The sequence below is a fragment of the Petaurus breviceps genome, unplaced genomic scaffold (genome assembly GCF_028583685.1).
Source record: "Petaurus breviceps papuanus isolate PSGF00001 unplaced genomic scaffold, PetGlider_PUasm1.0 98, whole genome shotgun sequence".
Taxonomy (NCBI): Eukaryota; Metazoa; Chordata; class Mammalia; order Diprotodontia; family Petauridae; genus Petaurus; species Petaurus breviceps.
Window position 1 is genome coordinate 42300856 of NW_027187460.1, and position 14540 is coordinate 42315395.

At 34.6% G+C, this 14540-nt stretch overlaps 1 pseudogene; it reads right to left on the bottom strand.

Moving 5' to 3' along the window:
* Positions 1–7594, bottom strand: part of LOC138156062 (serpin B6 pseudogene) — a 22969-nt pseudogene extending 15375 nt beyond the window's left edge.
* Between the last annotated feature and the right edge of the window lie 6946 nt (positions 7595–14540).

Here is a 14540-nt window from a genome sequence, read left to right on the forward strand (position 1 = left end):
AGAGAGAGAGAGAGAGAGAGAGAGACAGAGACAGAGAGAGAGAGAGACAGAGACAGAGACAGAGACAGAGACAGAGAGAGACAGAGACAGAGAGAGACAGAGAGAGAGAAAGCGCCCTAGGATCCTTCATGTGAACAGTTGAGAGATGACTCCTGCTAGGGAAAAGCAGAGATTCAATGCATAGTTGATACAGGGTACATTGATATTACATCGACAGAATAACATATCAAATATATGAACTGTCTGTCCCTCCTTAATAAACAGTGGTCTCATACATTCCTTGTGTGTGAATACCCTACAAGTGTTCAATATCAGATTAATTTTTTGCACTAAGTTTTGAGCAGTTATGACAGACTGACGTTTGGAAAAGTGTCTCTTCTTATTTTAATTATCAATCTATTTCATTAAAAAAGCTTTACTTTGAATATGTGTATATTTCAACTGAGAGTGACCTAAGTATCATATATCTGAGGAAACGTGGGACCCAATAGGGAAGGGTTATTGTGGTTATACCAATGCTATTCTTATCCTATCCTAAATTCATAATGAAAGGAATTAACCAAGGATGAAGCAATCAGGTTAAAGGAAAGGAAGAAAAATTAATAAGTTCAATTTAAAGTTCAAAAGTTTTTTTAATACATATTTGTCATTTCAGTAAAATTTAACAAAATCCTTATAAGTCTTGTATTTGACTGTCAAATTTTCTACAAATCTCTGGGCTTTTCATCAGGAATGCTTAAAAGCCCTATTTTTTACCAAACACTCATTTTACACCCTTGAATTACTTACCCCCCACGGAGTACTTTCACTAGGTAGGTAATTCTTGGTCCTAGGTCCCTTGCCTTCTTGAAAATTGTATTACAAGTCTTCTTTTCCTTTAAAGTCATAGGTGCTAATTCTTGTGTGATCCTGATTGTCTCTTCACAGCATTCTTTCATTCTTATTGCTTGCAGAATTTTCTCCTTCAGCTGGGAGTTCTGGATTTGATCTATAATATTCCTGGGAATTTTCACTTTGAAATTTCTTTCAGGAAGGTGGATCATTCAAATTCTACTTTTCTCTATGACTTCAAAAATCATCTGCTGAGTTTTCCTTCATAATTTCTTGAAATATGGTGTCTAGCCTTTTTTTTAATTGTTATGGCTTTCAGGTAGTCTTTAAGTTGATCCTTGATCTATTTTCAAGACCTTTTATTCTAAGAGATATTTCACACTGAAAATTTATTCAGTCTTTTAAATTGTTTTGTTGTTTCCTGATGTCTTGAAAAGTCATTAGTTTCCACTTGACCAATTCAAATTTTTAAGGAATTTTTATGTTCAGTGAGGATTTGTATCTCTTTTAGCACTTTTCCATTTCTGATTTTTAAGGAGTTATTTTATTCAGTTTTGGAAACCCTACTCTTGATATTCTCCACCATTTCAATAACCACTTTAAAACATAGTAGAATTTTTCTGGCCCCAAGAGTTTACATGTTGCCTGACCAGGGAATATTGCAATACAGTTATTACCTCAACCCTTTTTGCTATGTATCTCTTCTTGTTTCTCACATTTTGTGAGTTTGTATATACATATATTTTGTATATTCATTACTAATAGCATATTATTAACAACATTGCATTAATACACACATATATTTGATATACTATTTAATATATTATGTACTATATTACACATGTGCCATATACATATTAATGCACACATATACACATGACTATATAGCATATTATATAAGTAATTTTAACCAAGTGTAAGGCTTTATTTTTATCACCATTAATTTTCATCCTAAGATCTTTTTGCACCCTAATTATGTCATGTACTATGTTAGCAATTACACAAATTTGAAAAGGGTGCAATGAATGTCTTTTTATAATGCATTAATAAAAATGTTCAAGAACACAGAGCTAAGGACAGATAATACTTTTTTTTTAAATTTTTTTTTTTGCTTTTTGGAAGGCAATTGGGGTTAAGTGACTTACCCAAGGTCACACGGCTAGTTTTTTTTTTTTTTGTGCATGTGTTAAGTGTCTGAGGTTGGAACTGAACCCAGGTCCTCCTGATTCCAGGGCCAGTGCACCATCTAGCCACCCCATAAGGACAGATCATATTGAGTCCAGTATATCTTCATTCCATTTTTTCCTATTAAACTATTAATGACTATACTTTGGATATTGTCCTCAATGAGTTCAACATCTACTAAACTATATTGGAATCTTCTATTTATATCTCTATTTTCTCTTCAAAATTAGAGTAAATAATTTTAGTAAAAATGGTTACCTAAAACCTAGTTAAACTAAATCTATAATTTGCTCCTGACCTACCAGTCCAATTGCCTTGTCAAAAAAAAGTAAATAACCTTAATCTACCATGACCTATTTTTGAAAAACTGCATTGGCTCTTTGCAATTGCTGTTTTTTTTTTTTTCTAGATACTCAGAAGCCAATCCTTTAAGTATAGAATTTAGAGGTTGTTTTTTCCAGAAATTGAAGTCAAACTCAGTGGAAAGTAATTTTTAGACACCATTCTCTTTTACATTCTGAAAATCATAGCATCATTGTCATTTGCCAATCCTGTAATTCCTCCTCTTCTCTACAATTTTTCCAAGGTCCCTGTCAGTGGTTTAGCAACCACAACCAATAATCCATTCACTTCTTAAAGATATGTTTCATGGGTGTCATATGCCTTGAACACATCAAGGGAGGCAATATATTGTTGTCATTATTTCCTTATTTACCTTGATTAGGCAGAAGTCTGATACAACCAAATATGCTAGACTGACTTGAGACATACTTAAAATATCCTGTTCTAAAGTAGCTAGTTTATTGAAACTTCAAGCTGTTAATAATAATAAAAAAAATGAAAGCAGAAAAAATTAAACAAAATTCTTTACAAAGAAACAATTTGATTAATGGCCTATCATATTTTGGCCACCTAAGCTATAGATTTCCAAAAGCAACTCACAAGACCTGATAGTTAAAATTTCAATGTCAGTATTTACACCTAAGAAATATGCAAATGATATAATTCAGGAAGCAACTCACAAGACCTGATAGTTAAAATTTCAATGTCAGTATTTACACCTAAGAAATATGCAAATGATATAATTCAGGGTTTAAGTTACTGTTTTGTTCATTGCTTAGACTTGAGGAAATGATGGCAAAAATGTTAATAATTCAAATTAACCTTAAGAGTGTATTTGTCTGGGGGTGAAGGAGCCAAATTTTTCCTTAAGTACCAACAAAGGATTGCATTTAAGCAAGTTTACCCAAAATGAATAAAATGTTCTATCTGCAAATTCAGCAATCTCAAGCAGATCTGTTCTTTTTAAATCTTATGGAATATTTTGAAAGGTTTTTACAAAACTAATCTATTCCAATTTAGATCATTGTAATCATTACTCATGTGATTTAAAAGGGATCTCAGAAATTATATTGCCTCTTGTCTCATTTAGCAGGAACATATTTTTTTTTAAGGAAATAAAATTATTTACCCAGTGTCACATATCGAGTACTTAGTATCAGAGAAAGTATTTAAAGTCCTGGATTTCTGCCTCCAAAAAACAAGAGCTCTTTCCATTATAACACATTTTTAGTGATCTAAAATGATGCTATATAAATGCTAAATGTGTGCTAGACAATTGTTTATGCATTTTTCCTATAATTATATGTCTATTTGATTCAAAATGTTTACTTTTAAATACCCTGGAAAGCATTTGTTAAAATTGACTTCCTTTTATTAAATGTGTTTCTGAGACTAAATATCTTGATATAATCTTGAAAGGTTAAATTGCTTTACTTGGAGTAGACTAATTTTCATATAAATTACATTACTGAACACATTAACCCTATCTTCTTACATCTCAGGGACACCATTTGCTGAATTAGTTGATAATCTAGTAGTATCTCAATGTGGTATAAGGAATCTATGAATGTCATTCTCCCTTGAGATAAATGTTAACTAAATTCACATGTAAAGAAAGAAGCACAAATGATAGTGTCATTAGGGATAAGAAATAGCAGTCTTTTTCAGTTAAGGTTAATGAATACAAATCTGTTTAGCTCTAGTTCAACATTTGTAGTTTTGATAGGAATAAGCATTATGTAGAATAATATTTTAATGATAAATTGGAGAATTTTATAATAAAACCCACATCACTACATGGTGGTAACACTAGGATCATTAAAAAAGCATGTCAAAAGAATGAAAATAGTAAATATTCCAACAAAAATATGAAGAATTCAATCATGGACTTAGACACGAATATTAGTAGTTCAAATGTTAGTAAGCTTGCTTGACTAAAGTCATAAACAGGTATAGGTTAATTTTATCCACATTGACTATTGAAATTTTCTAATATTGGACAGGAATGTCTTGATTAAACTTTTAAAGTGCTGAACTAATGATATTTCATAGACACAGTTTAGACTTTTGATGTAGTTGCATGAAACACTTTAGGTATTTTGATGACTTCATTGATGTAACATAGATTGAAATTTAAGAAAAATAACAACTTGAGGTGGAGATGGTGGAATGAGTTGGTTCAAGGTTTAGCTTCCCTCTTATAATGACAAATCAACCACAAACTTTATCAATAACCCAACAAAGCAGCAACACAAAGAGGGAAAATGGAGGAACATAAGAAGTAATTCCACCCATGAAATATAGAATGTGCTATAACTACCCCATCAATTCTGACACTGTGCTCATACCACCCAAATCCAACCACCCAAACTTGGGACCTCCTCTGATTGCTATATTTTTATGTATTGGTGTTAGCTTAAATGGAGAAATCAAATCAAACCCATAAGCATTTATTCTATTCTATTATGTGCCAGATATTATACTAAGTACTTGGTACACAAAGAAAGGCAAAAGACAGTCCCAGCTCTCAGGTATGTTGAGAATCTGAGCCAGGAATATTGAGAGAACATCTGCTGATAAGGAATGTCTGACCCAGCTGTGATGTGAAGAGTTGTGGGGACAGAAAGGAAAGTGTATACACCCTGTGAGTACAGAAGCAGTGGAGCAGAAAGCCACAGACTGTGGGCACTTACAGAAGTTGGAAGTTTGGCTTTGGATCCAGGTTAGAGGGAAGAACTTAAAATCTGGGGTGAGGAACCATCCACCCTATGCCAGGTCTAGAGCTGATTACAAAAATCAAGCTTTTCCCACAAAAAAAATGCATGGGCAAAAGAGAAATAATCCAATCACAGAAAACTTATGGGAATAGAAAAGACTGGGGTTCATCTTTAGAGGAGGGTATTGAAGTAAAGAAATCCCCTTCTACCCCAAAGAGTAAAATGAAAAGATCATTTAGCCAAAAACAATTCATAAAAGATCATAGAAAAATAACTTTAAAAATCAAAAGACAGAGATAGAGTAAAACCTACAAAAAAAGTATAATCCAAGAGAAATGAGAAAATTATGAAGGGAAAGTCAACCAATTAGAAACAGAGATTCTAAATCTTAAGGAAGAAAATGACACCTGGAAAACTAGAGTTGGCTAAGGCAAAGTCAGTGAAATTATAAGAGAACAAGAAAGAAATAATTAAACAAAATGGGAATAATTAAAAAATAGAAGAGAAAGTGAAACATTATAAGAAAAACAACATCTGAAGAATAGATCAAGAAGAGAAAACATAAAAATAATCAAATTAACTGGAAACTATGATAAAAAAAAAGAACCTTGATACAATAAACATTTAAAGAAAGTTGTCCTGAAGGATAACAAGGGGAAAAGAAGAAATAGAAAAAAAATCCATCTATCATCACTTGTAAGAATTCCAATGAGGAAAAAACATAGGAACATTATTATCAAATTCTGAAACAGGAAGCTCAAAGACAAAATATTTTTAATCTGAAGACAGTGTTTAATTGATTAAAATATGTTTCTATCTAGATATAGTTTCCAGGTAGAAATATATGTTCCCCTTCTCTACTGTAGTATTAACATTATTATTTTTAATGTTGAAAGGAATTTCAGCAAGAGGTCCATTTGACACTCATTTTCTAGCAGGAAAAAAATGGAATCTTACAGAAGCAATGTTATTTCCACAAGGTAGCTAAAAGGTTGAATGGTTAGAGCACAGGTACTAGAGGTAGGAAAAACTTAATCTAAATCAGCTCTCAGGAACTTACTAGTTGTATACAGTTTGTTGTTCAGTCTTCAGTCATTTCAGTTATGCCCAACTCCTTGTAATTCGATTTGGGTTTTTCTTGGCAAAAATGCTTGAGTGGATTGCCATTTCCCTCTGAGGCAAATAGAGTTAAGTGACTTCACCAGGGTCACACAGTTGGTAAAAATCTGAAGCTCAATTTGAACTGCAGTCTTCCTGACTTAAATTAATAAACTGGTTCCCCCCAAAAAGTGGACCTCATACATTTGCTTTAGAGTAAACTCCTAAAGCAAGATGTTGAATCAGTTAATAAGATTATAAATAATAAAAAAACATGGGATTTCAAGGAGTCTTTGTTTGATCATGTACTTTTAAATAGATTTATCACTGAACTTGACGTAAAGTATAGAAAATGTGCCTCTCAAATTTGTAGATGGATCAAATTTAGGAGTAACAATTTATACACTTGATGAGGAGGATCAGGATGCTAAAAAATATCTTAATAAGTTGTAAATTTAGAGTGAGTTAGATAGGATGGCATTTGAAAAACATGAGGGTAAAATTTTATATTTGGATTTTGAAAATATTATATCACAAGTATGGGAGATAAATGGTTTATCAATAGTTTGTCTAAAAACATGATATGGGAGTTTTAAAAGACTACACAATTAATTATAAAATACCATGCCTTATGACAGTCAAAAATGGTATTGCAATAATCTTGAAGGATGTGGAGGTGCTAGTCTCATTTTTCTCTGCCCTAACCTTGAGCAGGAAGATCAAAGTCCAAATCCTGCACTGGACACTTAAAATCTATGTTAAGCCTAAATAAGTCTCTAAAACTGTCTGGGTCAGTTTTATCATCTGTAAAATGCTGATAATAACAGTGTATACCTCACAAGGTTATTGTGAAGATCATGAAATATCATTTCTAAACTACTTTGAAAACCTTAAAGTAAATGCATGCATATATACATATAAATATATAAATAATCACATATCTATATAGATACATATACACATGTACACTGATTGTCATTATTGTCAAGATTTTCTCTAATAAAACAAAAAATGAAACAAAACCCATAGTAATGAGCTTTGTATTTCATTTTTATATAACCAGTATATGCATATAATCTCATATCTACATAGATACTTTCAATTTAAAGCACTTTAAAAGCTCTCATTTGAAACTCAGAACACTTGTGTGAACTAATTTCTATAGGTATTATATTTATATTCTATTATATATATATATTCTATAGGTATTATATAGATAGAGAAAATAAGAGAGAGAATTTAAATGATTTGCTCTTTATCACATGTATAGTAAGCGGATTGAGTCAGGATGTAGACCTTGGTCTTCCTAACTCAAATAAAACAGTGTTTACATGACATTCTGTAGCCAACTTTCTGATAATTAACTCCTCTAAATTTGAAAAAGCTGTCTTGCAGATGCCAAAGGCACTATTTGCTGCCATGCCTGCACTTGAATTTTTCCAGTTTAGATGGACTTGCCAGAGATTGCTTTCTGCTGGCACTGCATTTAAGAAGACAGAGTGACCTTTGTTCCTCTACAATACTGCATTGCAGTGATATTTTATTAGAAGTAACTTCAGTTAATAAAGAAAATTATAAGGACTCAAAAATTAAATGCTATATGAGTAGGAAATAGAAGTGATAGCTTGAAAATTAGCAGAAAAAGTCCATTTTCTAATCTTATATATAGAAGCTATTAATGCAAGAAGAGCATAGCTGTCAAGAACCAATATTTATCTTCATCATAATAAATTAATAGTTATTGATCACCTGTGCAAGGTACTGAAATAAGCACTTTTCAAAATGTAGAGAAGTCATGGTCATTGCCTTCAAGGAATTTACAGCCTAAAACAAGGTGGACAAACAGATTGCCTTTCACTGCTGATATTTATTCTCCTCTTTGTCATTGTCTCTTTTAAGTATTTGAGTGGTCTCCTAGTAATATAAATGCCAAGACATTTTCCATTATTCATAGAAGACATGCTGGGGAAGTAGAATTCAAGGTAGTCTTTGGAAGGTAAGAAGGAAGTGATTTATTGGTTTGGAGATCCCAAGCAAAAATACAAAAGAAAGTTGTAAGATGATGGAAATTGGCATAAATTTATTAGAGAATTTCATCAATGTTATAAAATTTTAGAATGAGTAGGGAATTTGAAGGTTTTCTACCCCAAACCTCTTTCTCCATTTTACAAATAAGGAATCCAAGAGTCAGAGTATTGAGAAAACTTACTAAAATTCAAAGTTAACAAAGAGCTAATATTCAAATAGTGTCCATTTGAATCTCAGTCCACAGTCCTTGCCACAAAATCATATTATATTTTGCTTTTCTAAAAAGTCAAAAAGTTCAACTCACATTGTAATGGATTTCAAGTTATAGAAACTTTTATTCATTTTCCCCTGAAATTATAACTATATTTACTTCTATTTTTAAAATTTCTAATATCTATCTATATGCATCTATACACACACACATATCAACCTAGATTGCCACCTTTCTTAGTGTTTGGATCAGGCATTGCTAAAAAAATTATAATGAAACTTCCATCAAAATAATAGAGAATTAAAGAAAGAAGAACAAATTTGATAGAAATGAATTGAATTTTGGTCTCTGTTAATTGGAAGACTATTGGGAAATTCACTTGTATATATCCAGTAGGCAGCTGGGAATATGAGATGGAATCTCAGAGTACAGCTTTAAATATTGAGCCATTTGCATAAGGGTGATAGATTGAAGTAATAGGCAAAAATCAGTAATAGAGAGAATACAGAGAAAGATAAGATACTAGCTTGAATGTCACATGTGAAAGGGATAGGAGAAAAATGAATAATTCAAAATTATAAAAAAGTAATGAACATAAAGGTAGGGAGGGAACCATGAAAATTCTGTGCCTTAAAAGATACAAAAAAATAAACAAATAAACTTCAAGAGGACATCAAGAAGGAATAGTTTGTCCACAGTTCCAAATGCTCCAAAATATTGATGATGGAAAAAAGCTTTTGTATTTAGTGATAAGGATGTTATTGGTAATCTTTGAAAAAAGAGATTTCAATAGTGTTTATGACAATAGCTAATGGAAGTGGGTGGGTGATGAGAAATTGAGGATGTGTTGAAATTATTTTATTAGAAATATGGCAGTGAAGAGGACATGAGAAAATGTCCTTAAAAAATTCTTCAGAGTGGGAGGGGCAGCTAGGTGGTGCAGTGAATAGAGCACCAGCCCTGGAGTCAGGAGTACCTGAGTTCAAATCTGGCCTCAGACACTTAACACAAAACCTAACCATGTGTAATGTAATGCCAAGGAAAGGCAACTTCCCAAGGTTCAGAATACCAGCATAGGTGCTGTCCATTTTATTCAGTGACCAACCAAGAACAGAGAAGATCAAAACATGACATCATTCCAAATACAGCATTTACTAAATGTGATTAAATAATCTCCAAGGACTACCCCACCCCAGGACCTTCCAATCATTCAATCAATTACAAAGTCTCTGTTCTAAATACTTCTCCACCCCTAGGCTATACCTTAATTAAGTCCACCACAAAGCCCCTCTTCTCAAATGGAGATTAGTTTCCAAACATAAGGTCAAAAGTTCCCCACCCCTGTATCACAATTGAATCTACCCCTGAGTTACATCAAGTTTAAACACAGCACTTAATACCCAAATGGAGGTCTTTTCTTCATCTTGACAAGAGGCAAGTTCTCAGCAATCTTAGTTCCTGGGGAGACAAGGCTTAGCAAGGCCATAAGATACATTGCCAATCCCTTCATGAATTTATCCTCTGTCTGTAGAACAGTTCTAGAACCCCTGAACACATTAGCAAAGCCCTCTCCCAGGATTTCTGTAAACATACAACAAGAAAATCCTTCTTCAGGGCTTCTGAACCAACAGAAAGGCTCCCAGACCCCTGCAACAACAGCACTGTCCTTCACCAGTGGACAGTATTCACTCTGTCTGCAAGACAGTCTCCAGACCCCTGCAACAGCAGCACTGTCCTTCACCAGTGGACAGTATTCATTCTGTCTGCAGGACAGTCTCCAGACCCCTGCAACAACAGCACTGTCCTTCACCAGTGGACAGTATTCACTCTCTGTCTGCAGGACAGTCTCAGGGCTTCTTAGTGAACAGCCAGGTTCCAGGACTTCTTCAACAAAAGGACTGTCTTTCACCAGTGGACAAATCTGGCAAAAGAACATCAAAACAGACAGACAAAGTACCAGCAAAACAGCCATGTCTCCTCAGTCCTTGGCAGCTCAGGGGGCAGGTCTCAAAAGTCCAGGGCAATTCAAAGCGGCCACCAGCAATTCTCTTAGTCTCTCTCTCTCTCTCCACGAGGTGCTGCTTCCAAAAAGATCTTCTGCCTCTCTCTTATTTCTCCAAATCTATGTCACCAGCTCCTCCCAGTTCAGGACTTTCTTTTCACATCAAAAAGTCCATCCCACAGGTGGGATTAACAAGCTCTGGGTTTTAACACAATCAATTTGAAAACCAAACCAATACAGGGGAATCTTTAATTGCCATTACTATCACACCATGTGACCTTGGGTAAGTTACTTAACCCCAATTGCCCTCCAAAAAGCAAAAAAAAAAAATCCAGAGTGGGGAGTGAATTTTTATTTTATTTCTTTTGGAGGATATGTGAGAACTTTACAAATTCATAAGATAAATCAAAGGATCCATCCAGTAGGGAGAGAATATATATCTTTATGAAAATTATTTTTCTCATATCTTTTATGAAAATTGATAAGCCAGTGGAAAGGGAGAGATATAAGAAGAGATTAGAATGTTGCTGAATCATGATCCAGATGGATGTGGGGAGAAGGCACCAAGAACACAGATGGAAAGATTTTAGATTATACAGCATATTGTAATAAATTTAGAACTGGATACCATTCTAAGAGGCCATGGAGACCAACTCCCTTATTTTGCAGATGACAAAACTTAAGTACAGTGAGTTTAAATGACCTGACCAAGATCATACAGTTACTAAGTACCTAAGGCAGGTTTCAGATTCAAGTTTCCTATCTCCAAGACCAGTGGTCTCCCTACTATATCTTCTAGTATTCTATTTAAAAAAAAAGGGCCATTGAGTAGGGGGCATGTAATTGAAGGAAAATTGAATCATAGGTTTCCAAAAGAATCTATACTATAGAACACTAGTTTAAAAAAAAAAACTTTTCAGAGGCCATTGAGTCCAAACCTCTCATTTTTCATATGAGAAAACTGAGATCTAGATACATAAAGGGTCTTGGTATGGGCTACAAAGGTAGTAATATCAGAAGTGTAATGTGAATCAATAAATTCTGTGATGAGCCAGTATTTTTCTGTTGCATATGCTGCAGTAAAATAATAGTCTTAAGTTCTTAGCAAAGAAGAGGTATGACACTTCCAAGGAAATGAATTAAATTATTAATTGAAAAGTATTAATTAACTTGATACAATATATTGAAAACTGCTCATTTTTTTGAGATCCAAATAGAAATTTAAGACAGTTCCTATAATAAATCACATTCAAAAAGGGGATGGCAAAAAACACACATTCTCACACAAGTTTGACATTGAGGTCAGCTACCACACTGATTAAAACAAACTTGAAAAGGCTATAAGCCAAGACTAAAGTCAAGAGTTAAGACAGAGGGGTAGCTAGGTGGCACAGTGAGTAGAACACCAGCCCTGGAGTCAGGAGGACCTGGATTGGGAACCAGCCTCAGACACTTTACACACACACACACACACACACACCTAGCTGTGTGACCTTGGGCAGGTCACTTAACCCCAATTTCCCTACCAGCCCCCCTCCACAAAGCAAAAACAAAGAGTTAAGCAAGAGTTGGTGCATGGTTTTGGCTTGCTAATGATTATACATTCATTGCAGGCTCTGAAGCTGTGATGTAACAATGTATGAATCAATTCTCTGTTGCTTGTCCTAATTTTGGTCTAAATATTAACATCAAGGAAACACAGGTTCTCCACTTGCCAGCACCACATCATCCATATGTGGAACCACTGATTGCAATAAATGGGGAAATTTTGAATACTGTGGGTAAGTTCACTTACCTTGCAATATACATTCCAGGCATGTAAACATAATCAGGTTGACACATGCATAACTAGAGCTAGATTCGTGTTTGTGAGACTCCAAAGCAAAATGTGGGAAAGAAGAGGTATTAGACTGACTATCAAACTGAAGGTCTACAGAGCTGTTGTGTTTACCTCATTATTGTATGCTTGTAAAATGTGAACAATATACCAGCAATATGCCAGGAACTGAATCTCTTCCATTTGAATTATATTAGGAAGATTCTAAATATCACCTGGTAAGATAAGGTACTGAACCTGAGTTTCTTTCTTGAGTTGAACTGTCAAGTATTCAAACTACTGCACAGAGTACAACTCTGATATGGTAGCCATGATCTTTGACTGACAAATGTCCTTTTTTCCCTAAAATATTATTTTATGAACAACCCATGCAAGGCAGGTGCTCACATAGTAGTTAGAAGAAGGACCCTCTCAAGATCTTTCTGAGGAACTTTGGAATCAATTGCATAACATGGGAGTCATTGGCAAAGTACTATACAGCATGGCATGCCCACATCAAAGAAAGTGCTGAGCTCTATGAACAAAGGAAAATTGCAGTAGCTCAAAAGAAACATGAGATCCGTAAATTTAGAAAAATCTTTACTCCATATATTTTTCTCCAAATTTGTTTTGAAATCCTATAACTTATGCTTATATAATATCTCTCTTATAAGACTCCTTTTCTTCTCTCAGAGGAGCCAGGAAGCAAGAGATTCTAAGACTTCTGATGTCTATCTTCAGGAGAGGACACAATGCCTTCACTAAATGACACCTGAAATATTGTGCTAGTCCGAAAGAATAGCCTGCCTGCTATAAGTCTCTTCCCACTTTATTCCATCCTCCACTCAGCTACCAAGTGATCTTCCTAAAAGGTAAGTCTGAATATGTCATCCCATTGCTCAGGAAACTCGATGGGACACCTCTAACGTTCAGAAGAAAATATAAAATCCTCTTTTGCTTTTAAAACCTTTCATAACCTGGCCCCATCCTACATTTCTAGTCACACCTTAAATAATACATCCCCAACATCAATCCCCATATACACTATAATCCAATTACACTGACCTCCTTACTATTCCTCAAACTACATACTTCATGTGCAAACTGAACATTTTTGCTTGCTGTTCCCCATGGCTCAAACATTCTCTCTCTTCATCTCTGATGCTAAGCTTCCCTAGTTTACTTCAAGTCTCAGTGAAATTCCAATGTTCAGCAAAAGTCTTTCTTGAAGCTCCTTAATCATAATGACTGCAATATTGATTATATTAATGTATTATCTATATATCTTATTTTTCAAAATATAGAAGAATTCAAAATACAGCATTCACCAATTGTAATTGAATCAAGTACTACTCCACCCCTGGACATTACATTCATTTAATCAATCACAAAGTCCCTCTTCTAAATACTACTCCACTCCTAGGCAGTACATTCATTTAGTCAAGCACAAAGCCCCTCTTCTCAAATGGAGATTAGTTTCCAATCATAAGTAAAATACATTCATTTGTTCAATCACAGAGCATAAAAAAGTAAAAAGTTTCCCACCCTTGGATTACAACTGAATAGGCCATCTACCCCAGAGCTTAAGCACCTTAAGCACAGCATTTAATACCCAAAGAGAGGTCTTTTCTTCATCTTGACCTGAGGCAAGTTCTTAGCAATCTTTATTCCTAGGTAGACAAAGCTTAGCATGGCCACAAGATACATTACCAGTGTCCTCATTAATTCATTCTCTGTCTGCAGAACGGTCCTAGGACCCCTGAAAACATTAGCAAAATTCTCTTCCAGGATTTCTGTAAACATACAACAAGAAAATCCTTCTTCAGAGTTTCTGAACCAACAGCAAGGTTTGAGGACCTCTGCAACAACAGCATTGGCCTTCACCAGTGGGCTCAATTCACTCTCTGTCTGCAGAACAGTCTCAGGATCTCTGAATCAACAGCAAGGTTCTGGGACCTCTGCAACAACAAGATTGTCCTTCAACAGTGGACACATCTGGCAAAACAATATCAAAACAGACAGACAAAGTACCAGCATTATAGCCATGTCTCCTTAGTCCTTGGCAGCTCTGGGTAGCAGCTCTAAAAAGTCCTGGGCAGTTCAAACTGGCCCTCAGCAATCCTCTCAATTTCTGCCTCCATGATGCTGCTTCCAAAAAGTTCTTCTGTCTCTCTGTCTGCTTGTGTCTCTCTAAAATTCACGTCACCAGTTCCTCCTAGTTCAGCCTTCTCTTTTCATGTCAACAAGTCCATCCCACAATTGGGATTCACAAGCTCTGGTTTTAACACAATCAATCTGAAAACCAAGCTA